The 25,993-nt window shown below is 39.1% G+C and overlaps 1 pseudogene; it reads left to right on the top strand.

Annotated features, from left to right (window-relative positions):
* The first annotated feature begins 1,115 nt into the window (after positions 1 to 1,115).
* On the top strand, positions 1,116 to 25,925 carry LOC133702737 (uncharacterized; annotated as a pseudogene).
* The last annotated feature ends 68 nt before the right edge of the window (positions 25,926 to 25,993 follow it).

Genomic DNA, 25,993 nt, shown 5'->3' with positions numbered 1-25,993 from the left:
GATAGGGATTAGTTGAAATTTGAAGGATCATTCAATTTTTGCCGCAGAAACACAAGTCTTGGTGAACCATAAGCAAACCTCCTCGGAATCAATTGAAACTTCATATTCAGTCTATTAGGGGTCAGATCACATCATGTCAAATGTGGACTTATTCTGATATTGTTTGCTTAAGGTTTTAAGTCGAGACTCAATTCTGCCGCTGAAACACTGCTCTTTGTGTGTCATTTGCAAATCATGAATCAATTGAAACTTAATATTCATTCTATTAGGGTTGCGATCACATCATATGTCAAATTTGGGCTTATTCTGATATTGGTTTCTTGAGGTTTTAATTCGAGGCTCAATTCAGCCGTAGAAACACTACTCTTTGTGAACCATAAGAAAAACACCTTAGAATAAATTGAAACTTCATATTCTGTGTATTGAGGATGAGATCACTCCATATATTAAATTTGGGCTTATTTTGATATCAGCTTCTGAAGGTTTAATTGGGGGTTCAATTCTGCCGCAAACTAATCATACAAGGGGTTTAGGTACCTAGACATAAAAGAACGACCTATAAATTTATTTTTGTTGTTTTTTTCATATTATAATACTAAATATTTAATTTGAGGTAATTTCAAGATCGTTTGGTCTGGGTTTCAATTCTGTTACGTAAAAATTGCGTAACAGGTTAGATTTGCGTCAAGTTTCAAAACGTGATCCTTACTGTTTAGTTTCATCCAAATCTTTTTGTTTCTATTATTTTTGGGTTATCTAGGAGTCAAGTAACTGTTTTCGCTACTATTCGCTTTTGTTTTATTTCGTGTCTTCGTTTCGTCCACAATTCGTAAGAATTTGCATTGCTACTCGCAAAATCATAATTGTAGTTTTGTTTTGCTTTGTTTTCAGTATATTTATTGATTATTGAGTCTGAAAATTATAATTAGAGTGCGCTCCGAAGGCTACTGACTTTGATTTGTTGATTTCAGTTCCTAAAGAACCAAAAGAAAAGTTGTGAGGTAAAAGGCGTAGTGAGCTTATTAGAGTGAAAAGCCTTGATTTTTTTTTGTGAGACACACGAGAGGTGTGAGGATATATTTTTTGCTACTAACCAAATTTTGCAGATTCAAAAAATGTCTAAAAACAACGAATCAGCTACACAAAATGCTGACGTAGCTCTCCAATTGCGAGCCATAGGCCAGCAACTTGAGTTGTTGTCTAGAACATACAAGGATATGAAAGATGAGGTGAATTCAATAAAGCAACAGAATAGAGCGGCTGATCGTCGAGGAAATACGGTCTGTATGGCCGTACGGAATGTCAGATTTGATTTTGAAGAGTTTGTTGACGAAAACGCAGATGCGGGTGAAGATGACTATGATTTTGCATCTGGTGGCCAAGCAATCACGTTTGGACCGAATAGGGCTAGGAGGAATGTGAATTTTCATGGCATGGGCATTTATGAAGATATGGATGGGGACTTGGACACCTTTAAACTGAAAATTCCTAACTTTCAAGGTAAAAACGATCCAAAGGCTTATTTTGAGTGGGAGAAAAAGGTAGGTTGGATTTTTGATTGCCATGGCTATTCTGAACAAAAAAAGGTGAAATTGGTGATAATTGAGTTTACGGAGTATGCATTGATTTGGTGGGATCAAATTGTAATCAGTAGGAGGAGGAATAGGTAGCGACCCATTTAGACTTGGGGGGAGATGAAAGTCTTAATGAGGAGACAATTCGTGCCAAACCACTATTATAGAGACTTGTATCTGAAGCTCTAAGGTCTGAATCAAGGTTATAAGACAATAGATGAATATCACAAAGAGATGGAGATAGCAATGATTCGGGCCAATGTTGTTGAGGATAAAGAAGCCACCATAGCTAGATTTTTTTTTTTTTTGGTAAGTTGACGTATGTATTAAAAGAAGAAGATACAAACATTATAAGGGGCATACCCCAGATTTACAATGATAACAGAAACATAAAACAACAGATGGCTACAAGCTAGCCACCGACCATAACACTGAAATCTCACTGGATTAGTTAGGGAAACCAATACAACCAGCTAACTAACAAATTAAGAATCTATGGTATTCACCCTCCAAGCTCGTTGGATCCTTTTGTTTTCATTTGTTGGTGCGACATTCCTCATCAAATCAAGCTTATCACGAATGATACATTCGATTTGATTAAAGACCAAATTCGAAGTTCTAGACATTCCAGCAAAGATCCTTGCATTCCGTTCTTGCCATACATGATACACTGTAGCTGCAAAACTCAGTTTACGAGAAAAATTGACGAAACTCTTGCCATGCCAAGAGACAGTGGCCCATCGAATCCATTCATCCCAGCCTTTTGTCATTCTTGGAATGTCGCATCTGTCACAAACATCCCACCAGATCGCTTTAGTATAGGAGCATTCAAAGAACAAGTGGTTGTGATCCTCATTGTTGCGGAGACAGAGCGAGCATCTATTGGGACCATGTATACCAAACCGATGAAGTTTATCTTGAGTTGTGAGTTTCTGTTGGACAGCCATCCATAGAAGAAATGAATGTCTTGGAACAGCATTCTTGAACCACACAATGTCATGCCATTCAACCATCTGACGATGACGTCTTAGTTGTTCCCAAGCTACTTTGATCGAGAATCTGTGATTTGGTGAATCCAACCAAACTATCTCATCCTTTTGCCCCATTTTAGGATTAGAATTGGAAGGAATAGCTTCTATAATGGGGTGCCAGCCAATAGCTTGGGTGGTAGGAGTTTTCCATTCTGAGTTATGAATTAGCACATTCACCTTCGCGTTCTTGGCCATACCTGAATCATAGATGAATCTTTCCCCGTAAGAATCCGCGAGTGGGCTGTGAGGATGCCAATTGTCAAACCATAGAGAGGTTGTCATTCCATCTCCTATGATGTACTTCATCTTCGGCCATGCTAAGGATCTCAGCTTTAGAATCTTTCCCCAAGCCCAAGAGCAATTCTGTGGTGTCTTGATTGTCCAGAAATTCCTACCTCGCAACAGATTGGATCTGATCCAAGTAGACCATATTGAGCCATCTGAGTCATTGCACAGGTTCCAAATGTGTTTCAACAAAGCAATCTTGTTCCATTCTGTTATCCGTTTTATTCCTAGCCCCCCCTCCTTTTTTGGAAGACATACCTGATCCCAAGCCACTTTAGCCCCAGTAGTTCTCATATCTGAACCTGACCAAAGAAAGGATTTTATAATTTGCTCCACATTTTTAATTACTTGCCCAGGTAAGAGAAAGAGAGATGCCCAATAGACTTGTATGGAAAATAAGACTGAATTAATCAGTTGTACCCGTCCTGCATACGAGAGTGTTCGACAAGTCCAATGTCGAACTTTAGAGGTGATTCGATCCACGAGGCCCTTACAATAAACAACCTTTAGTCTGGATGAGAGAAGAGGTACTCCCAAATATTTCATAGGGAGCTCCCCCTCTCTAAACCCAAGAATATGAATAATTTGCTCCTTCTCAGCATTTAACACACCGCTCAAGAAGATGTCACTTTTGTTTGGATTTGGATACAGACCTGATAGGTCTTGAAACTTTGTGAGCACCGTTCTGATCATACGAATTGACTTTACATCCCCGTTGCTAAAAATCATCAAGTCGTCAGCAAAACAAAGATGAGAAATTTTGTCCTTCTTGCATCTCCAGTGGAACTTGAATTCTTGGTTGGCACTCATCTTGCAGAATAGCCCCGAAAGGATTTCCATACATAGGACAAACAAATATGGCGACAATGGATCCCCTTGTCTCAGCCCTCTTCCCCCTTGAAAGTAACCTGCAAGCTCACCATTGACGTTGATAGAGAATTGACATGATGTAACACAAACCATGATCCAATCAATGACTGTTCTAGGGAATCCCATTTTTATTAACATGGCGTCAACGAAATCCCACCGCACCGAGTCATAAGCCTTCATCAGGTCAACTTTCATAGCACAACGAGCAGGTCCCGTAGATTTATGATAGCCTTTCATTAGTTCCTGAGACAAAAGAATGTTATCACTGATTCGCCGTCCTGAGATAAAAGCAGTCTGATATGGACCAACTAAGGATGGCAAAACAACTTTGATTCTCCCAGCTAGAATCTTAGCGATGCATTTGTACACTGTATTGCAGCAAGATATAGGACGAAAATCAGTCAACCTTGTAGGATTAGCAACTTTAGGAATAAGAGAAATGGATGTAGCATTCATTTCTTTAAGCATTCTACGAGTCTGAAAGAAGGATCTAACAGCGTTGATTACATCTTCCCCAACTATGTGCCACATTCTTTTGAAGAAACCTGCGTTAAAGCCATCCGGACCAGGGGCTTTGTTGTTCTTCAAACTAAACATAGCATGCTTAATCTCCTCCCTTGTTACATCTTGTGCGAGTAGATGCTGTTGCGTTGAAGATAGTTTCAAGTTAATTGCCGAGTCCATCACTTCCTCGTTCAGAACCCTAGGCATCTGATCCACTCCTAACACACGATGGAAGTATGCAATTACTTCTGATTTGACTGCCTCGTGTCCTTCGACAACCTCTCCATCCTCCCTTGTAAGTGATAGAAGCTTATTTCTATTCTGTCTTCCATTTACTGATTTGTGAAAGTAGCTAGTATTCTGATCCCCCAAGCTAAGCCATTGTATCCTTGCCTTCTGTTTGAAAAAACTCTCTTCAGCCCTGACGGTAGAAGCGTATAGACGAACAGCATCCCTTTCTCGCATGCGCAAAATTGGATTCTCATGCGCTGTATGCAGAGCCTGTTGAGCCTTATCCATTTCGTTTTTTGCATCTTTAACTCTATCTGAAATGTTAGAGAAGTGAGCCATATTGAAAAGTTTCAATTCCTGCTTTAGCTTTCTTAATTTGCAACACAGCTGATACATTGGACAACCCCCCGAATTCTGATCCCATACCTTCTTCACCAAGGGCATGAACTCGTCATGATCCATCCACATATCGAAGAATCTGAATGGTTTCTTTATGTTCTGATCATTGCCAATAACCTTTACCACCATAGGAGAATGGTCTGACATACCCGAAGGCAAAAATCTCACTTCCGATAATGGAAAGTTCAGATTCCACTTCTCATTAACAAGTACTCTATCTAGTTTCCGCATGATCAGATTCTCAGGACATTGGTTCGACCAAGTATAATGCATTCCTGAATACCGAAGATCATCTACTTTCGCTTCTCGAATACATGTATCCAATCTGTCCATGGTACCAGCCCACGTAGTAGACCCTCCTAACCTGTCCGACTGGTTGCGGATAGCATTAAAGTCACCCATAAGAATCCACGGGGTTGACTCCCATCCATCACTACGACTCACTATATCAGCCCATAATGCCTCACGTAAGGAAGCATTGTTGTCTCCATAAATAATTGAAGTATTGAAACTGATTTTGGTAGCTAATATAGTGACAGAAACATGAATAGCCTGGTCTGACATTCCAACAACATCCACCTTCACCGTATCAGCATTCCAACAAACCCAAATACGACCACGACAAGAGAAATCATAATTATACAAGAAGGACCAAGAACGCAGAAGAAGTTTAGAAACATTATCTTTATTCTTGTCTTTAACTCGAGTTTCAACCAAACCAAAAAAAGCTATCCTCTCTTGATGGATGAGTCTACGCAATTCTGAATGCTTTATAGGATCATTCAAACCTCTAATATTCCAACATCCAATAATCATAGGAAAATAGAGAGGAGTACAAACAACAACACAAAGATTACCTTGACGTGCCTCCTGGAGAGGAGCCAGATTTCTGATTCTTCTTTGAAGAGGCTTTTGAACCCCTTTTCTTTTTCTCTAGAGAGTTTCTAGCCTTAATAGCTAACTGATTAACAGTTTCCCTTTCGGTGGAATTCAGGGTTTGAGGGGTTGTCATGATATCGGTTGGTTCCCCATCTGTATCACCTCCCATTGCGTCCATATCTTGATCTAAAGCAGTACTTGCAGCCCCTTGCTCCTGTTTCATGTCTTCTCGTAAACTCTTCAAGACAAGAGGAGAGGAAGGATTTTCATCTTCATGACAACCAGCATTGCACACATCTGATGTCGCATGATCATTCATATTACAATCAGGCATATGTATACCAGATGTTGAACAACCATTCTCATCACAATTACCCACCTTAGATGCCAAGGGAGCATTCTCCCCACTCACAGAACCCTTGTTTCGTTTACCAACTACCTGCCACTGAAACTGATTCGGCTTGTTATCCGCAGATTTAGAGTTCATAGCTCCTAGATTCCTCTTACCCTCTGCCACCACTTTAAGATTATCAATGTTATTAGTAGCACATAGCGCTGTGGTGTGTCCAAAGACATTGCAATTACTGCACTTCGACGGTATCCATTCGTATTCAGCTGAAATTGTTATGAATAACCCATTTGGACAGCGAAGATCATATTCCTTAACCAACGTCTTCGAAGCATCTATCTCAACGCAAACTCTTGCGTAACTAAGCCTTTTACGCAACAATGTCGTATGATCCGCATGAAGGGGGACTCCAATAGCACTCGCTACACAGCTCAGCCCCTTAATAGTCCAATACTCGAGAGGGACATTATACAGCTTAACCCATACCGGAACTCTTGCCAAATCATCTTTCAAAAATTGCATGTTCGGTTGCCAACGTTTAAGCACCAAAGGCCTGTTTGCCATGTGCCATGGGGCTCTTTCCAGCACATTAATGGCATGATCAACCGAATCAAAGGTGAAGATGAAGAAGCCATTATCCGAAGACAAAACTTCTGATAGACCGTAGGAGCTCCATAATCTTTTGGCAATAGAATTAACCACGGGATACGGTAATTTCTGCCCCACAAAATGACCAACTAGGGTGGATTTCCAAAATTCACAGCCATCTTCAAACACATCAAGAGGAGGAGCTACTGTCACACGACCATCAGTCATAGTAGGGGGAGCAAAGTGCAGATTACGGACTGAACTAATGCCAAGGGTCTTGCTACCCTCATTGTCATCAACACCAGAACCCTTCAAAGCATTTAAAAAATTCAATTTGGGTCTAGGTTTTAGTTGTTCTTGTTGATGAGACCCTACCTTCACCTCATCAACTTTAGAACCCAACACATGGTTCATTTCTGGAACAACATTAGAAGCTTGGGCAGTAGAGTGTTTCTCTATACTAGCATCAGAATCAGCTTGAAACTGAGAAATCCTCATCCCATGGCTATTCAACATATCTTGCAGTTCTAATCTTAATGTATGTCCAGACTAAACTTGATTATGTTGTTCAATGTGAGAGCTAACCATTGGAACATTTTCCACAGAAGAACATAGAGACATTATGGTAGCATACAAATATTAGAGAGAGCAAAATTCTAATAAGATAAACTGAGTCCAAGAAGCAACCTAAGCTCAGAAATAACAGAATTACGAGGCCAATATCTCCCAGCACACTGATTGTAACAAAAATCCGTTCGGTCAAGACGTAGGGTAGGTTCCGAAGAACAACATACTCAAATATGGTAACGATCCAACGGTGAACAAAGGAGATCAAGCTAGGACAAACCACTCTGGAACTAGCAAGAAAATTGAAACTTTTCCAAAGAACTGTGATTTAATCTTCACATATGGCAAAGGCCTTCATGTCTATGACAGCCATAACAGAAATCATGAAGAAAATCCATGCAATATGCTGCAATTTCACCACTTCTCTATAGTTCCAGAACTGAAAATGCAGAATAGTAGAAATATTGCGAGATCAATATCTCTTACCTCGTTGATTGGATAACAAATCCGTTCGGTCAATGTTGAGAAAAGGTTGGAAGGAACAACATAGTCAAAAATGAGAATAATCCAACGGTGGATGGAGTAGATGTAGCTCCGACAGCACCACTCTCTCTCTCTTTCTCTCTTTTCTCTCTCTTCTCACCATAGCTAGATTTCTTAAGGTTGAATCAAGACATTGCCAATGTGGTTGAGCTACAACACTATGTGGAGCTAGAGGACATGGTTCACATGGCTACAAAGGTGGAGAGACAACTTCGGAAGGGACATGCTCAACCAGCGTTTAATTCGAGCTTTTCATCATCTTGGAAGCCGAATCTAAAAAGAGAGGGTACTGTCTGGCCAAGATCCTTTGTTCCTTCTAGAACTTAACCACCAAAGGCTAAAGTTAATGTTCCTACTGATGCCAAAGGTAAATCTGAAACTCAACCTAAACTTACCAGTGATGTTAAACGTTTCAGGTGTGGGACATGGACATTTTGCTTCAGAGTGTCCAAACAAGAGAATCATGATGATTAGAGATAATGGTGATATGGAATTTGAAAGTGACAGATCTGATTGTGAAGGCATGCCACCATTGGAGGATAGTGATGGTGATGAGTTTGCATTACCGGTTGGGGAGTCCTTGGTTATAAGACGAACACTTCAGGTTCAGGTAAAGGAAGATGAATAATCAACAAAGGGAGAACATCTTCCATACGCGTTGTTATGTACAAAGCAAGGTGTGTGGTTTAATTATAGATGGTGGAAGCTGTGTTAATGTTTGTGGTACCACCCTTGTTAGTAAACTGAATTTGTGTACTGTTAAGCATGCTACACCATATAGATTGCAATGACTGAATGATAGTGGTGAAGTGTAAACAGGTTGTGGTTCCATTTTCGATTGAGAAATATATTGATGAAGTTCTGTGCAACGTGGTACCAATGTAAGCAAGTCACATCTTGTTGGGGAGACCATGGCAATATGATAGGAAGGCAATTCATGATGGGGTTAAAAATAGGTATACCATTGTAAAAGATGGTAAAACTATCACTCTTGTACTTCTTACACCCAAACAGGTGTATGATGATCAAATAAAGCTAAAAAGTGAGCATGAGGCGATGGGGATAGAAAATCAAGGTGAGGAACAAGGGTAGAGAAGACCATCAGATTCAGCTAGAATGCAAACCACTACAACCCATTCGGCCACCCATCCAAACACAAATAAATATTCAGCCAACACTCCAAACAAATCAAACCATTCGACCACAACTCAAAAACACCCAAATCTGGCCGAGAGTGGAGGTAAGACAAGAGGAGTGAAGAAAGTCAGTAAGGGTGATGAGAATTGTGTGGAAAAACTAAAGAAACAACCCAATTTTAATGCTAGAGAGGGCGAGGTCAGATATGCATTTTTCACTAACAAGCTAATGATTTTACTTGTGTACAAAGAGGCTTACTTTAATACTAATGATCTTGATCATATTGTGCCTAGTGTTGCTATTGCTTTGTTGCAGGAGTTTGATGATGTGTTCCCCAATGATACTCTTAGCGGATTACCACCATTGAGGGGGATAGAGCATCAGATTGATTTCGTACCCGGAGCTTCAATTCTTAACCGACCAGCCTATAGAAGCAATCTCGAGGAGAGGAATGAGCTTCAAAGGCAAGTTGATGAGCTGATGGAAAAAGGGCTACATTCGTGAGAGTATGAGCCTGTGTATTGTGCCCATGCTACTTGTGCCTAAGAAGGATGGAACATGAAGGATGAGTGTTGATTGCCGAGCCATCAACAACATAACGGTAAAGTATAGACACCCGTTCCAAGGCTTGATGACATGTTAGATGAGTTACATAGATCCTGTATTTTCTCTAAAATCGACTTGAAAAGTGGGTACCATCACATTAAAATGAAAGAAGGTGATGAGTGGAAAACAATATTTAAGACTAAGCATGGTTTGTATAAATGGTTAGTAATGTCGTTTGGACTTACAAATGCAGCTAGTACATTTATGCGTTTAATGAATCATGTGTTGCGTGCATTCATAGGTAAGTTTGTGGTCCTCAAACCTTATTTTCAAAAAGTTGGGACTTGAAAAGTTGGGAACTAAACTCTTATTTTCGTGCTATAATTCAAACAAATGGACAAATTAAGGTAGTGAATAGAACATTATCTCAACTTTTGCATGCCATAATTCAAAAGAATTTAAAGAGTTCAGAAGAATGTTTGCCTTTTGTTGAGTTTACTTCTAATAGAACTGTGCATTCGACCATTGGTTTTTCTCCAATTGAAATTGTTTATGGTTTTAATCCCAACTGACTCCTATGGACTTAATTCCTTTGCCTTTTGAAGAAAACGTAAGTTTAGATGGTGAAAAGAAGGGAAAGGTGGTGAGACAACTCCATGAGGGAGTTCAACTGCAAATAGAGAAAAAGAACAGACTTTACGCTTATAAAGCAAATAAGGGACGTAAACTAGTTGTTTTCCAACCCAATGATTGGGTTAGGGTGCATGTGTAAGGAATGATTTCCTAACCAAAGGAAATAAAAAATACAGCCTCGTGGTGATGGTCCATTTTAGGTTTTAGAGAGAATCAATGACAACGCATACAAAATTGACCTTCCAGGTGAGTATGGTGTTAGTTCTACTTTAATGTTGCTGATCTTACGTTGTTTGACACAGATTTTGATTCGAGGTCGAATCCTTTCGAGGAGAGAGGGGATGATGTGGACCAGCCCAGAAACACCAGTAAGGACCCATTACATGTTCCAAATGGTCCAAATGACTCGGTCTAAGACAAAGGCATTGAAAGAGGCATTGGATGCATTGGTTTTGAATGTTTCAACCAAGACAGAATTGAAAAGTCCATTAGAGTATCAAGAGGAGATCCTGGCACATCTTATCCATGTGCAAGAGGGGTCCAACACAACTTTATTTGGGCCATGAGGTGAGGACAGTAAAGGAAACAAAAGAATCCTTCTACAACTTGGAAACAACATGGGTGGCTACCTTTTCCTTTTGTTTCCAGGATTAAGGGGCTGCATCGAAGGCTATAAATAAGCCTTGAATCAGTTCTATAATATTTATGGGTGGCTACCTTTTCCTTTTGTTTCTAGGATTAAGGGGCTACATGGAAGGCTATAAATAAGCCTTGAATCAGTTCTTTAATATTTTACTTCCTTCTCTTTTTCTCATGACAGAACATGGATTTAATATTATGGGCTTTGTTTTATTTTGTTAGCTACAGCCCAAGGCTTGTTTGAGCTTAATTAATACTTTATTTTCAGTTAGGATCCAAGGCTTGTTTGGATTAAGTTATGGGCTTTTCAGTTTAGAATTTTGGGTCTGTTTTGAGTGGACCTCATTTAAGTCCACATAAGGGGTCCATTACGGTTAACTTTTCAAGAACTATTTAAACTCATGCAAGCCAGAATTCGGCAGCTTTGATGATAATTACTTCTCAATTTTTCAGTTTTAACGTGTGAAACTGATTCTTGCATTCTTCATTTCTTGAACGAACTGAATCTCACTTATCGAAGATTAATTGGCTTCGTGGCGTCATTATACTCAACCCAATAGTGTTCGTGCCTTGGGGCAGGTTTCCATTGTGTCACACTCCTATCAGACCTATTTTGGCTTTTCGGGATCAGATCTCAATCTTGATTGTGGGTTGCGTGACCATGTGATCACGAGGTTCGCATCAAATTGCCTTCTCATCAACACTTTAATCTCCTCCCACGATGCTACCGGCCTCTCTCCACTCCTTCTCCTACTAATCACATTCTGATCCCACCAAATCAGTGTGTAATCTGTGAACTCAATTACTACCAATTTTACCTTCGTCACCTCCGAATATTTATGTCAATAAAAACTCCAATCCACCTTTTTCTCCCACTCTAAATATGCCTCAAGATCATTTTTAACTTTAAGAGAAGGTATTTTTAGTTTGATAGAACCCAAAACACCATCTAAATCATCATGTCCCCCAACACTATAAAAATTTCCCCTTTGGCCGAATTGGCCCCTAGTTTTATTCCAAAAATCCCTTCGGTTTCTAGGCTGTCGAAAGCCTTCCTGATGGCCTATGGTCTCCTCCTCAAAACCACTATCACCAATATCATCAATAGCCTCCTCAAAATCCTTATAATCACCCCATCTTGGCCTTTCGATCCTACTGCCACTATTTGCTTTCAGTTCAACCCCAACCTTTCTCACGTCTTAGGTGATTGTAACAACCTCGTTACCAAGTTTCTCCACCCTATGAAGTCTGTCACACACGTTCCCCATCATAAAATTCATCCTCTCCATCATTTGCATCATTGCTTGCATTTAAAACTTAAGTTTTTGATGCGAACCTCGTGATCACGCAACCCATACGCAAACAGACCAATTCCTGGAAAGCCAAGTAAATCAGGTTTGATAAGAGTGTGACACAAAGATAATTTGTACCTAGGCACCACCACTATTGGAAACGGAAAACCCCCACTCAACGAATATTGATTCGCGAACCAGAAGTATAAGGATGATGCCATGAAGCCAGTTGTTATTCGAAAAGTCCTTTTCAGTTCTTTAGAGAACCAAGGAAGGGGGATTATCCCACCAACACACATACACACACACACACACAAAGTGTGGCAAACAAAAAGTTTTATTAATCTGAATTGTCTGGCCTTACATGTCTTGTTATGCCTTTATTTATACTGATTCTAGACTTAATGAAACCCTAATGGACCCCCCTTAGGTGGACTTATATGAAGCCCACTTACAATTGACCCAAATAGGAAATAATAACCTAAAGACTAAGAAGAAAATAATAAAAATATTCTCGATCAAAGTAGCTTGGGAACAACTAAGACATCATCGTCAGATGGTTGAATGGCATGACATTGTGTGGTTCAAGAATGCTGTTCCAAGACATTCATTTCTTCTATGGATGGCTGTCCAACAGAAACTCACAACTCAAGATAAACTTCATCGGTTTGGTATACATGGTCCCAATAGATGCTCGCTCTGTCTCCGCAACAATGAGGATCACAACCACTTGTTCTTTGAATGCTCCTATACTAAAGCGATCTGGTGGGATGTTTGTGACAGATGCGACATTCCAAGAATGACAAAAGGCTGGGATGAATGGATTCGATGGGCCACTGTCTCTTGGCATGGCAAGAGTTTCGTCAATTTTTCTCGTAAACTGAGTTTTGCAGCTACAGTGTATCATGTATGGCAAGAACGGAATGCAAGGATCTTTGCTGGAATGTCTAGAACTTCGAATTTGGTCTTTAATCAAATCGAATGTATCATTCGTGATAAGCTTGATTTGATGAGGAATGTCGCACCAACAAATGAAAACAAAAGGATCCAACGAGCTTGGAGGGTGAATACCATAGATTCTTAATTTGTTAGTTAGCTGGTTGTATTGGTTCCCCTAACGAATCGAGTGAGGTTTCAGTTTTATGGTCGGTGGCTAGCCTGTAGCCATATGTTGTTTTATGTTTCTGTTATCATTGTAAATCTGGGGTATGCCCCTTATAATGTTTGTATCTTCTTCTTTTAATACATACGTCAACTTACCAAAAAAAAAAATATTAACAATCCGAAAATTATCATCTTAAATATGCTAGAATCAGATTTGTCACCTTTAAAAAGTCCCAAATAAACCAGGAGAAATCTGATTTGGAAAATTTATGTTGCTTCCCCCTTTGATGTCCTTGATTAGCTTGGATTTCCTTGTTTAACTTGGACAAATAAGAAAACAAATTTTCTCATTTGTTGCTGATTTAATTACTTTCCATCCTAAGCTAGGGAAAGCATTAAATAATCCTCCCCTCATTAGGAATAAGATCTAGCCAACTTCCTTACTTATTTAGGAGAATAAATTGATGACTTTCTTTTCTTGTTGTAGCTAGGATGAATAAGGAAATCGTTGTAAGAAAAGGATTTTGAAACATTATGAATCCTTGCCACACTTGGAAATTATTTTGCTGCCTATTAAAGATCCTTGAAGAGCTAGGATATTCCCAAAACAAGTTGCCATATCTTTGTAGGAAAAGGATCCTTGCCAAATAGGAAGTCCACAAGTCAAAAGGAAGTAAATAACAAAATTCATTGACCCGTATTGAGATATCTTCCTAAACTCCGAATAAATTGATATTTTAACCTATGGTAGCATAATATATCAGGAGACTCCATGAAAAATTTCAGCTCGATCCAATAGTTAGATTGAGAATTATGACTGTTGCAGTAAAACTGGATAGTTGCATATTTTACGTCAAAATCCGAATTTGACCTTACTTGGATCGTCTCAGTTCTCCCTCGGGAGGGGGAGGCATGTTGTTTTGATCTAACATGATAGTACCAATAAAAATTGGTTAGTGGAAAAAAAATCCTCACGTTACTCGTGTTTCGCTCAAACACTCTAAATATCCTCACACCTTTCGTCTCACCTTCTTGTAGTTCTTGTGAACTGAAACCAACACCAAATAGAACCAACTTAGCCGCACAATCCAAATATGTGTATATGACTCAAGAAGTAATAAAAACCAAAAAACAAGCAAAACAAAACTACAATGATAGGCTCGTGAGTAGCAAGCAAATCTATCCGAACTATGAAGGAAACTGAAGACTTGATGTCAACCCAAATAGACAGAATATAAATTTTGAACAATTTATGATAAGTTTTGATATGCTAACACAAAAACATTATGAATCAGATTTGAATAGACTCGAAATTGAAAACCAAAAAAAGCGATATGCAATTGACCCCAAAATAATACGTTGTGCAATTAGGACCCTAGTAATCAGATTATCAAATTTGAGATAATTCCGAGTTGATTTGATCCAATTTTTCCTTGTTTAGTTTTCTGTGGCAGAAACCAAAAATATCATTTTGAACTTTTTTTTTTCTTTCCTTTTTTTATGCTACTGATATATTTTGGACATTAACAGAATGAAATAACAACTTCTTTTATATTCCACAAATTCAAGGAGAAGAAGAAATTGGACACTAATGATTTTTTGCGGAATCAACAAGAAACCAAAATTTCAAAAGGATATAATCTGATTAATGGATTCAAGCTTTGATATCAAATGACGCGAACCTCTTGATCACGTGGTCACGCAAGTCACAAGTAAAAACATTTATTTTCAGAAAGCCACGTAAATCAGGTTTGATAGGAGTGTGATACAAAGATAACTTGTACTTAGGTATCAATACAAGTATAAGGATGACGCCACAAAGCCAGTTGTTCCTCGATAAGTCATTTTTAGTTCTTTAGAGAACCAAGGGAGATTATCCCTCCAACACACAAGTGCGGCAAAAGTTTATTGATTTGAAAATTGCATAACCTTATATGTCTGGTTATGCCCTTATTTATACTAACTCCAAACTAAAATAAACCCTAATGCCCTTTAGGTGGACTTATATGAGACTCATTTACAATTGACCTAAAAAAATAATAATAACCCCAAGTCTAAAAAGAAAATAATAAAAATTCAAAAATTACTATCCTAAATATTCTAAAATCAGATTTTAGGAAATCAGCCAAATAGTTTTCCCTAACATTCGCTTCTAGTGAGATAACCCTAAATTAGAGAGAGAGAGAGAGTGTGTGGTGCTGTCGGAGCTACATCTACTCCGTCCACCGTTGGATTGTTCTCATTTTTTACTATGTTGTTCCTTCCAACCTTCTCTCAACATTGACCGAACGAATTTGTTATCCAATCAACGAGGTAAGAGATATTGATCTCGCAATATTTCTACTATTCTGCATTTTCAGTTCTGGAACTATGGAGAAGTGGTGAAGTTGCAGCATAGTGAATAGATTTTCTTTATGATTTCTCTTATGGCTGTCATAGACATGAAGGCCTTTGCCATATGTGAAGATTAAATCACAGTTCTTTGGAAAAGTTTCATTTTTCTTGCTAGTTTCAGAGTGGCTTGTCGTAGGTTGATCTCCTTTGATCACCGTTGGATCGTTACCATTTTTTAGTATGTTGTTCTTCGGAATCTACTCTACATCTTGACCGAACGGATTATTGTTACAATCAGTGTGCTGGGAGATATTGGCCTTGTAATTCTGTAATTCTCTTCTTCCTTCATGAACTAATCTGCATCTTGTTGTTTATGAGTTAGGTTGCTGTTATTTCTGAGCTTAGGTTGCTTCTTGGCCTCAGTTTATCTTATTAGAATTTTGCTCTCTCTAGTATTTGTATGCTACCATAATGTCTCTATGTTCTTCTATGGAAAATGTTCCAATGGTTAGCTCTAACATTGAACAACACAATCAAGTTAAGTCTGGACATACATTAAGATTAGAACTGCAAGATATGTTGAATAGCCATGGGATGAGGATTTCTCAGTTTGAAGCTGATTCTGATGTTAGTATAGAGAAACACTCTAATGTCCAAGCTTCTAAAGTTGTTCCAGAAATGAACAATGTGTTGGGTTCTAAAGTTGATGAGGTGAAGGTAGGGTCTCATCAACAAGAACAAATAAAACTTAGACCCAAATTGAATTTTTTAAATGCTTTGAAGGGTTCTGATGCTGATGACAATGAGGGTAGCAAGACCCTTGGCATTAGTTCAGTCCGTAATCTGCACTTTGCTCCCCCTACTATGACTGATGGTCGTGTGACAGTAGCTCCTCCACTTGATGTGTTTGAAGATGGCTGTGAATTTTGGAAATCCACCCTAGTTGGTCATTTTGTGGGGCAGAAATTACCGTATCCCGTGGTTAATTCTATTGCCAAAAGAATTTGGAGCTCCTACGGTCTATCAGAAGTTTTGTCTTCGGATAATGGTTTCTTCATCTTCACCTTTGATTCTCTCGATGATGCCACTAATGTGCTGGAAAGAGCCCCATGGCACATGGCAAACAGGCCTTTGGTGCTTAAACGTTGGCAACCGAACATGCAATTTTTGAAAGATGATTTGGCAAGAGTTCCAGTATGGGTTAGGCTGTATAATGTCCCTCTCGACTATTTGACTATTAAGGGGTTGAGCTGTTTAGCGAGTGCTATTGGAGTCCCCCTTCATGCGGATCATACGACATTGTTGCGTAAAAGGCTTAGTTACGCAAGAGTTTGCGTTGAGATAGATGCTTCAAAGACGTTGGTTAAGGAATATGATCTTCGCTGTCCAAATGGGTTATTCATAACAATTTCAGCTGAATACGAATGGATACCGTCGAAGTGCAGTAATTGCAATGTCTTTGGACACACCATAGCGCTATGTGCTACTAATAACATTGATAATCTTAAAGTGGTGGCAGAGGGTAAGAGGAATCTAGGAGCTATGAACTCTAAATCTGCGGATAACAAGCAGAATCAGTTTCAGTGGCAGGTAGTTGGTAAACGAAACAAGGGTTCTGTGAGTGGGGAGAATGCTCCCTTTGCATCTAAAGTGGGTAATTGTAATGAGAATGGTTGTTCAACATCTGGTATACATATGCCTGATTGTAATATGAATGATCATGCGACATCAGATGTGTGCAATGCTGGTTGTCATGAAGATGAAAATCCTTCCTCTCCTCTTGTCTTGAAGAGTTTACGAGAAGACATGAAACAGGAGCAAGGGGCTGCAAGTACTGCTTTAGATCAAGATATGGACGCAATGGGAGGTGATACAGATGGGGAACAAACCGATAAGGAGTTAACGTCAACGATCCTGACAACCCCTCAAACCCTGAATTCCACCGAAAGGGAAACTGTTAATCAGTTAGCTATTAAGGCTAGAGACTCTCTAGAGAAAAAGAAAAGGGGTTCAAAAGCCTCTTCAAAGAAGAATCAGATATCTGGCTCCTCTCTAGGAGGCACGTCAAGGTAATCTTTGTGTTGCTGTTTGTACTCCTCTCTATTTTCTTATGATTATTGGATGTTGGAATATTAGAGGTTTGAATGATCCTATAAAGCATTCAGAATTGCGTCGGCTCATCTATCAAGAGAGGATAGCTTTTTTTGGTTTGGTTGAAAATCGAGTTAAAGACAAGAATAAAGATAATGTTTCTAAACTTCTTCTGCGCTCTTGGTCCTTCTTGTATAATTATGATTTCTCTTGTCGTGGTCGTATTTGGGTTTGTTGGAATGCTGATACGGTGAAGGTGGATGTTGTTGGAATGTCAGACCAGGCTATTCATGTTTCTGTCACTATATTAGCTGCCAAAATCAGTTTCAATACTTCAATTATTTATGGAGACAATAATGCTTCCTTACGTGAGGCATTATGGTCTGATATAGTGAGTCGTAGTGATGGATGGGAGTTAACCCCGTGGATTCTTATGGGTGACTTTAATGCTATCCGCAACCAGTCGGACAGGTTAGGAGGGTCTACTACGTGGGCTGGTACTATGGACAGATTGGATACATGTATTCGAGAAGCGAAAGTAGATGATCTTCGATATTCAGGTATGCATTATACTTGGTCGAACCAATGTCCCGAGAATCTGATCATGCGGAAACTAGATAGAGTGCTTGTCAATGAGAAGTGGAATCTGAACTTTCCATTATCGGAAGCGAGATTTTTGCCTTCGGGTATGTCAGACCATAAAGAAACCATTCAGATTCTTTGATATGTGGATGGATCATGACGAGTTCATGCCCTTGGTGAAGAAGGTATGGGATCAGAATTCGGGGGGTTGTCCAATGTATCAGCTGTGTTGCAAACTAAGAAAGCTAAAGCAGGAATTGAAACTTTTTAATATGGCTCACTTCTCCAACATTTCAGATAGAGTTAAAGATGCAAAAAACGAAATGGATAAGGCTCAACAGGCTCTGCATACAGCGCATGACAACCCAATTTTGTGCATGCGAGAAAGGGATGTTGTTCGTAAATACGCTTCTACCGTCAGGGCTGAAGAGAGTTTTTTCAAACAGAAGGCAAGGATACAATGGCTTAGCTTGAGGGATCAGAATACTAGCTACTTTCACAAATCAGTAAATGGAAGACAGAATAGAAATAAGCTTCTATCACTTACAAGGGAGGATGGAGAGGTTGTCGAAGGACAGGAGGCAGTCAAATCAGAAGTAATTGCATACTTCCATCGTGTGTTAGGAGTGCATCAGATGCCTAGGGTTCTGAACGAGGAAGTGATGGAATCGGCAATTAACTTGAAACTGTCTTCAACACAACAGCATCTACTCACACAAGATGTAACAAGGGAGGAGATTAAGCATGCTATGTTTAGTTTGAAGAACAACAAAGCCCCTGGTCCGGATGGCTTTAACGTAGGTTTCTTCAAAAGAATGTGGCATATAGTTGGGGAAGATGTAATCAACGCTGTTAGATCATTCTTTCAGACTCGTAGAATGCTTAAAGAAATGAATGCTACATCCATTTCCCTTATTCCTAAAGTTGCTAATCCTACAAGGTTGACAGATTTTCGTCCTATATCCTGCTGCAATACAGTGTACAAATGCATCGCTAATATTCTAGCTGGGAGAATCAAAGTTGTTTTGCCATCCTTAGTTGGTCCATATCAGACTGCTTTTATCTCAGGACGGAGAATCAGTGATAACATTCTTTTGTCGCAGGAACTAATGAAAGGCTATCATAAATCTACGGGACCTGCTCGTTGTGCTATGAAAGTTGATCTGATGAAGGCTTATGACTCGGTGCGGTGGGATTTCGTTGACGCTATGTTAATAAAAATGGGATTCCCTAGAACAATCATTGATTGGATCATGGTTTGTGTTACATCATGTCAATTCTCTATCAACGTCAATGGTGAGCTTGCAGGTTACTTTCAAGGGGGAAGAGGGCTGAGACAAGGGGATCCATTGTCCCCATATTTGTTTGTCCTATGTATGGAAATCCTTTCGGGGCTATTCTGCAAGATGAGTGCCAACCAAGAATTCAAGTTCCACTGGAGATGCAAGAAGGACAAAATTTCTCATCTTTGTTTTGCTGACGACTTGATGATTTTTAGCAACGGGGATGTAAACTCAATTCGTATGATCAGAACTGTGCTCACAAAGTTTCAAGACCTATCAGGTCTTTATCGAAATCCAAACAAAAGTGACATCTTCTTGAGCGGTGTGTTAAATGCTGAGAGGGAGCAAATTATTCATATTCTTGGGTTTAGAGAGGGGGAGCTCCCTATGAAATATTTGGGAGTACCTCTTCTCTCGTCCAGGCTAAAGGTTGTTTATTGTAAGGGCCTCGTGGATCGAATCACCTCTAAAGTTCGACATTGGACTTGTAGAACGCTCTCGTATGTAGGACGGGTACAACTGATTAATTCAGTTTTATTTTCCATACAGGTCTATTGGGCATCTCTCTTTCTCTTACTTGGGCAAGTAATTAAAAATGTGGAGCAAATTATGAAATCCTTTCTTTGGTCAGGTTCAGATATGAGAACCACTGGGGCTAAAGTGGCTTGGGATCAGGTATGTCTTCCAAAAAAGGAGGGGGGGCTAGGAATAAAAAGGATAACAGAATGGAACAAGATTGCTTTGTTGAAACACATTTGGAACCTGTGCAATGACTCAGATGGCTCAATATGGTCTACTTGGATCAGATCCAATCTGTTGCGAGGTAGGAATTTCTGGACAATCAAGACGCCACAGAATTGCTCTTGGGCTTGGGGAAAGATTCTAAAGCTCAGATCCTTAGCATGGCCAAAGATGAAGTACATCATAGGAGATGGAATGACAACCTCTCTATGGTTTGACAATTGGCATCCTCACAGCCCACTCGCGGATTCTTACGGGGAAAGATTCATCTATGATTCAGGTATGGCCAAGAACACGAAGGTGAATGTGCTAATTCATAACTCAAAATGGAAAACTCCTACCACCCAAGCTATTGGCTGGCACCCCATTATAGAAGCTATTCCTTCCAATTCTAATCCTAAGATGGGGCAAAAGGATGAGATAGTTTGGTTGGATTCGCCAAATCACAGATTCTCGATCAAAGTAGCTTGGGAACAACTAAGACGTCATCGTCAGGTGGTTGAATGGCATGACATTGTGTGGTTCAAGAATGCTGTTCCAAGACATTCATTTCTTCTATGGATGGCTGTCCAACAGAAACTCACAACTCAAGATAAACTTCATCGGTTTGGTATACATGGTCCCAATAGATGCTCACACTGTCTCCGCAACAATGAGGATCACAACCACTTGTTCTTTGAATGCTCCTATACTAAAGCGATCTGGTGGGATGTTTGTGACAGATGCGACATTCCAAGAATGACAAAAGGCTGGGATGAATGGATTCGATGGGCGACTGTCTCTTGGCATGGCAAGAGTTTCGTCAATTTTTCTCGTAAACTGAGTTTTGCAGCTACAGTGTATCATGTATGGCAAGAACGCAATGAAAACCATAGATTTGATGAGGAATGTCGCACCAACAAATGAAAACAAAAGGATCCAACGAGCTTGGAGGGTGAATACCATAGATTCTTAATATGTTAGTTAGCTGGTTGTATTGGTTTCCCTAACGAATACATACGTCAACTTACCAAAAAAAAAAAAAAAACTAAACAAAGAAAAATTTGACCAAATCAACTCGGAATGAGCTCAAATTTTATTCTGTTGTTACTGGGACCCTAATCGCACCACATATTGATTTTAGGGTCAACTGAATATTGTTTGCTTTGGGTTTCAAAATCAGGTCTAATTAAGTCTGATTCATAACGTTTTTGCGTCAGTATATCAAACCTTGTCGTAAATTACTCAAACTTTATATTCTGTCTATTTGGGTTGATATCGCACTATATCTAAAATTTTAACTCAATTGGATATCATTTACTTTAGGTTCCAAATTCGGACTTAACTCATCGTAAATGAGTCTGTTTTGCATCAACTTTTGAAATTCGCTCGCTTTTTGTTGTTTTCATTTCTTACAATTTATTTTCATCATATCCAACGTTTTTGGGTGTTGTTTCATGATTTTGCATATTTTTTATTTCTGTTTTTATTCGAGTCTTCAGTTTCGTTCATATTTTGGATGGACTCGCTTGCTACTCGCGAGACTATCATCGCAGTTTCGTTTTGCTTGTTTTCTAGTTTTTATTGCTTCTTGAGTCATATATATATATATGGATTGCACTGCCAAGTTGGTTCTATTTGGTGTTCGTTTCAGTTTCGCAAGAACCGTAAGAAGGTGAGACGAGAGGTGTGAGCGTGTGAGGATATTAAGAGTGTTTGAACGAAACACGAGCGATGTGAGGATTTTTTTCACCACTAACCAATTCTTGTAGGTACTATCATGTTAGTTCAAAACAACACACCACCCCCTTCCAATGTAGAACTTCAATTCCAAATGCAAGTCATGACGAAGATGATGGAAAGAATGAATTTCATGATGAGGAACATGTGTGACAGACTTAAGAAGGTGGGTAAACATGGAAACGTGGCTGGAACTTGTACCCAAGATGTGAGAAAGGTTAGGGCTGAACTGAAATCAAATAATGGCAGTGGGGCTGAAAGGCCAAGGTGGGCTAATTATAATGATTTTGAGGAGGACATTCATGAAATTGGTGATGGTGATTTTAAGGATGAGACCATAGGCTATCAGGAAGGTTTTCGACAGCCTAGAAACCGAAGGGAGTTCATTTATTTTGATGAGGTGCTATGGCAAAAGAAAAGGCAGATTCAAAAGGAGAGGTGGTATCAATAGGAGAGAAATACAGATATTAGTGTTCTAAAAAAAGAATCCAAAAGTCTATCCCGTATTCTAGGGGAGATGAAGCAAGAATTTGATGTGTTAACAACAGCAATCAATGCCCATCAAGCTTCAAAAAAAGAGGAGAAAAAAGGCTGCAATGATGATATAAAATAGAACAGCTGCAACTTTCATCCAAAGTTGTTGGCGACGATTGTTTTTTTTTTTGGTAAGTTGACGTATGTATTAAAAGAAGAAGATACAAACATTATAAGGGGCATACCCCAGATTTACAATGATAACAGAAACATAAAACAACAGTTGGCGATGATTGTTGGCAAGAAAAGAACTCCAAAGGCTTCGAAAGAAGGCTAAGGAATTGTCAATTCAACTTGCTGGTGATTCGTATAGACACCCCATTCCTAGGCTTGATGACATGTTAGATGAGTTACATGGATCCTATATTTTCTCTAAAATCGACTTGAAAAGTGGATACCATCAAATTAGAATAAAAGAAGGTGATGAGTGGAAAATAGCACTTAAGACTAAGCATGATTTGTATGAATGGTTAGTAATGCCGTTTGGACTTACAAATGCACTTAGTACATTTATGCCTTTAATGAATCATGTGTTGCGTGCATTCATAGGTAAGTTTGTGGTTGTGTATTTTGATGACATTCTGATCTATAGCAAAAACTTAACTGAGCATCTTGATCATTTGCGTAATGTACTTAGTGTGTTGCGTAGTGAGAAATTATATGCTAATCTTAAAAAGTGTGCCTTTTGCATGGAGAAAATTGTGTTTTTTGGCTATGTTGTAACTGCACAGGGTATCACGATGGATGAGGAGAAAGTTAAGGCCATCTGGGATTGGCCTACACCCAAATTGATAAGTGACTTATGAGTTTTCATGGGTTAGCTAGATTTCAGTACAATAGCTGCACCCTTGAATGAAGTTAAAAAGTCAGTTGGGTTTAAATGGGGGGAGGAACAAGAATTGGCTTTTGTTCTTTTGAAAGATAAATTATGTTCTGCACCTGTTTTGGCTTTACCTGACTTTACAAAAGCATTTGAAATAGAATGTGATGCATCTGGAATGGGAATAGGTGGTGTTTTGATGCAGAATCGGAGACCTATTGCATATTTTAGTGAGAAGTTAAGTGAAGTGACCTTGAACTATCCCACTTATGACAAAGAACTCTATGCATTGGTAAGAGCACTTGAAACATGGCAACATTACTTGTGGCCAAAAGAGTTCGTCATCCATTCGGATCATGAGTCCTTGAAACATCTGAAAGGACAAGGTAAGTTGAATAGGAGGCATGCAAAATGGGTTGAATTCATTGAAACTTTTCCTTATGTAATCAAGTATAAGCAAGGCAAAGAGAACATTATAGCTAATGCACTTTCGCGTAGGTATGTTCTTTTACACATAATGAATACTAGATTGCTAGGCTTTGAATATGTGAAGGAATTGTATGTTAATGATTCTGACTTTGCCGAGATTTATAACGCATGTGGACATTCGACTTTTGATAAGTTTTATTTGATAGATGGTTATTTGTTCAAAGAGAATAGATTGTGTGTTCCTGCTAGTTCTTTACGTGAATTGCTTGTTCGTGAAGCACATGGGGGTGGTTTAATGGGTCACTTTGGGGTTGCAAAAACCTTGAATGTATGGCATGAGCATTTTTATTGGCCGAAGATGAAAAGAGATGTACAACAAATTTGTGAACAGTGCATTGCTTGTGGAAAGGCAAAATCTAGAGTACAACCGCATGGACTATATACACCATTACTTGTACCTACTGAACCTTGGGTAGATGTCTCTATGGACTTTGTTTTAAGTTTACCTAAGTCAAAGAAAGGTAGAGACTCTATTTTTGTTGTGGTTGGTAGGTTTTATAAAACGGCGCATTTTATTGCATGCAATAAAACGGATGATGCATCTCATATCGCAAACTTGTTTTTTAGGGAGACTGTACGTTTGCATGGCATTTCTAAGAGTATAGTGTCAAATCGTGATTTTAAGTTCCTTAACTACTTTTGGAAGATCTTATGGGGAAAGTTGGGAACTAAACTCTTATTTTCAACAACATGTCATCCTCAAACAGATGGACAAACTAAGGTAGTGAATAGAACATTATCCCAACTTTTGTGTGCTATAATTCAAAAGAATTTAAAGAGTTGGTAAGAATGTTTGCCTTTTGTTGAGTTTGCTTGTAATAGAACTGTGCATTCGACCACTGGTTTTTCTCCATTTGAAATTGTTTATAGTTTTAATCCACTGACTCCTATGGACTTAATTCCTTTGCCTTTTGAAGAAAATGTAAGTTTAGATGGTGAAAAGAAGGCAAAGATGGTGAGACAACTTCATGAGGGAGTTCGACTGCAAATAGAGAAAAAGAATAGACTTTACACTTCTAAAGCAAATAAGGGACGTAAACTGGTTGTTTTCTAACCCGGTGATGGGGTTTGGGTACACATGCATAAGGAACGATTTCCTAACCAAAGAAAATCAAAATTACAGCCTCGTGGTGATGGTCAATTTCAGGTTTTAGAGAGAATCAATGACAATGCATACAAAATTGACCTTCCAGGTGAGTATGTTGTTAATGCTAACTTTAATGTTGCTGATCTTACGTTGTTTGACACAGATTTTGATTTGAGGTTGAATCCTTTCGAGGAGAGAGGGGATGATGTGGACCAACCTAGAAACACCAACAAGGACCTATTACATGTTCCAAATGGTCCAATGACTCGGTCTAAGACAAAGGCATTGGAAGAGGCCTTGAATCAGTTCTATAATATTTTACTTCCTTCTCTTCTTCTCATGATAGAACATGGATTTAATATTATGGGCTTTGTTTTATTTTGTTAGCTACAGCCCAAGGCTTGTTTGGGCTTAATTAATACTTTTTTTCCAGTTAGGATCCAATGCTTGTTTGGATTAAGTTATGGGCTTTTCAGTTTAGGGTTTTGGGTTAGTTTTGAGTGGACCTCATTTAAGTCCACATAAGGGGTCCATTAGGGTTAACTTTTCAAGAACTATTTAAACTCATGGAAGCCAAAATTTCAGCAGCTTTGATGATAATTACTTCTGAATTTTTCAGTTTTAACGTGTGAGAGTGATTCTTACATTCTTCAGTTCTTGAACGAACTGAATCTGACTTATCAAAGATTAACTGGCTTCGTGGCGTCATTCTACTCAATCCAATAGTGTTGGTGTCTTGGGGCAGGTTTCCATTGTGTCACACTCCTATCAGACCTATTTCGGCTTTCCGGGATCAAATCTCAATCTTGATTGTGAGTTGTGTGACCACATGATCACGAGATTCGCATCATTAAGCCTAGGAATAGGGTGTCTATATTTTACCGTTATGTTGATGGCTTGAAAATCAACACACATCCTCCATGTTCCATCCTTCTTGGGCACAAGTAGCACAGGTACAGCACATAGGCTCATACTCTCACGAATATATCTTTTTTCCAACAGCACATCAACTTGCCTTTGAAGCTCCTCTATCTCCTCAGGATTTCTTCTATAGGTTGGTTGGATAGGAATTGAAGTTACGGGTACGGAATTAATCTGATGCTCTATCCCCCTCAATAGTGGTAATCCGTTAAGAATATCAT

The sequence above is a fragment of the Populus nigra genome, chromosome 9 (genome assembly GCF_951802175.1).
Source record: "Populus nigra chromosome 9, ddPopNigr1.1, whole genome shotgun sequence".
Classification (NCBI taxonomy): Eukaryota; Viridiplantae; Streptophyta; class Magnoliopsida; order Malpighiales; family Salicaceae; genus Populus; species Populus nigra.
This window is presented reverse-complemented; position numbering and strand designations above follow the sequence as displayed.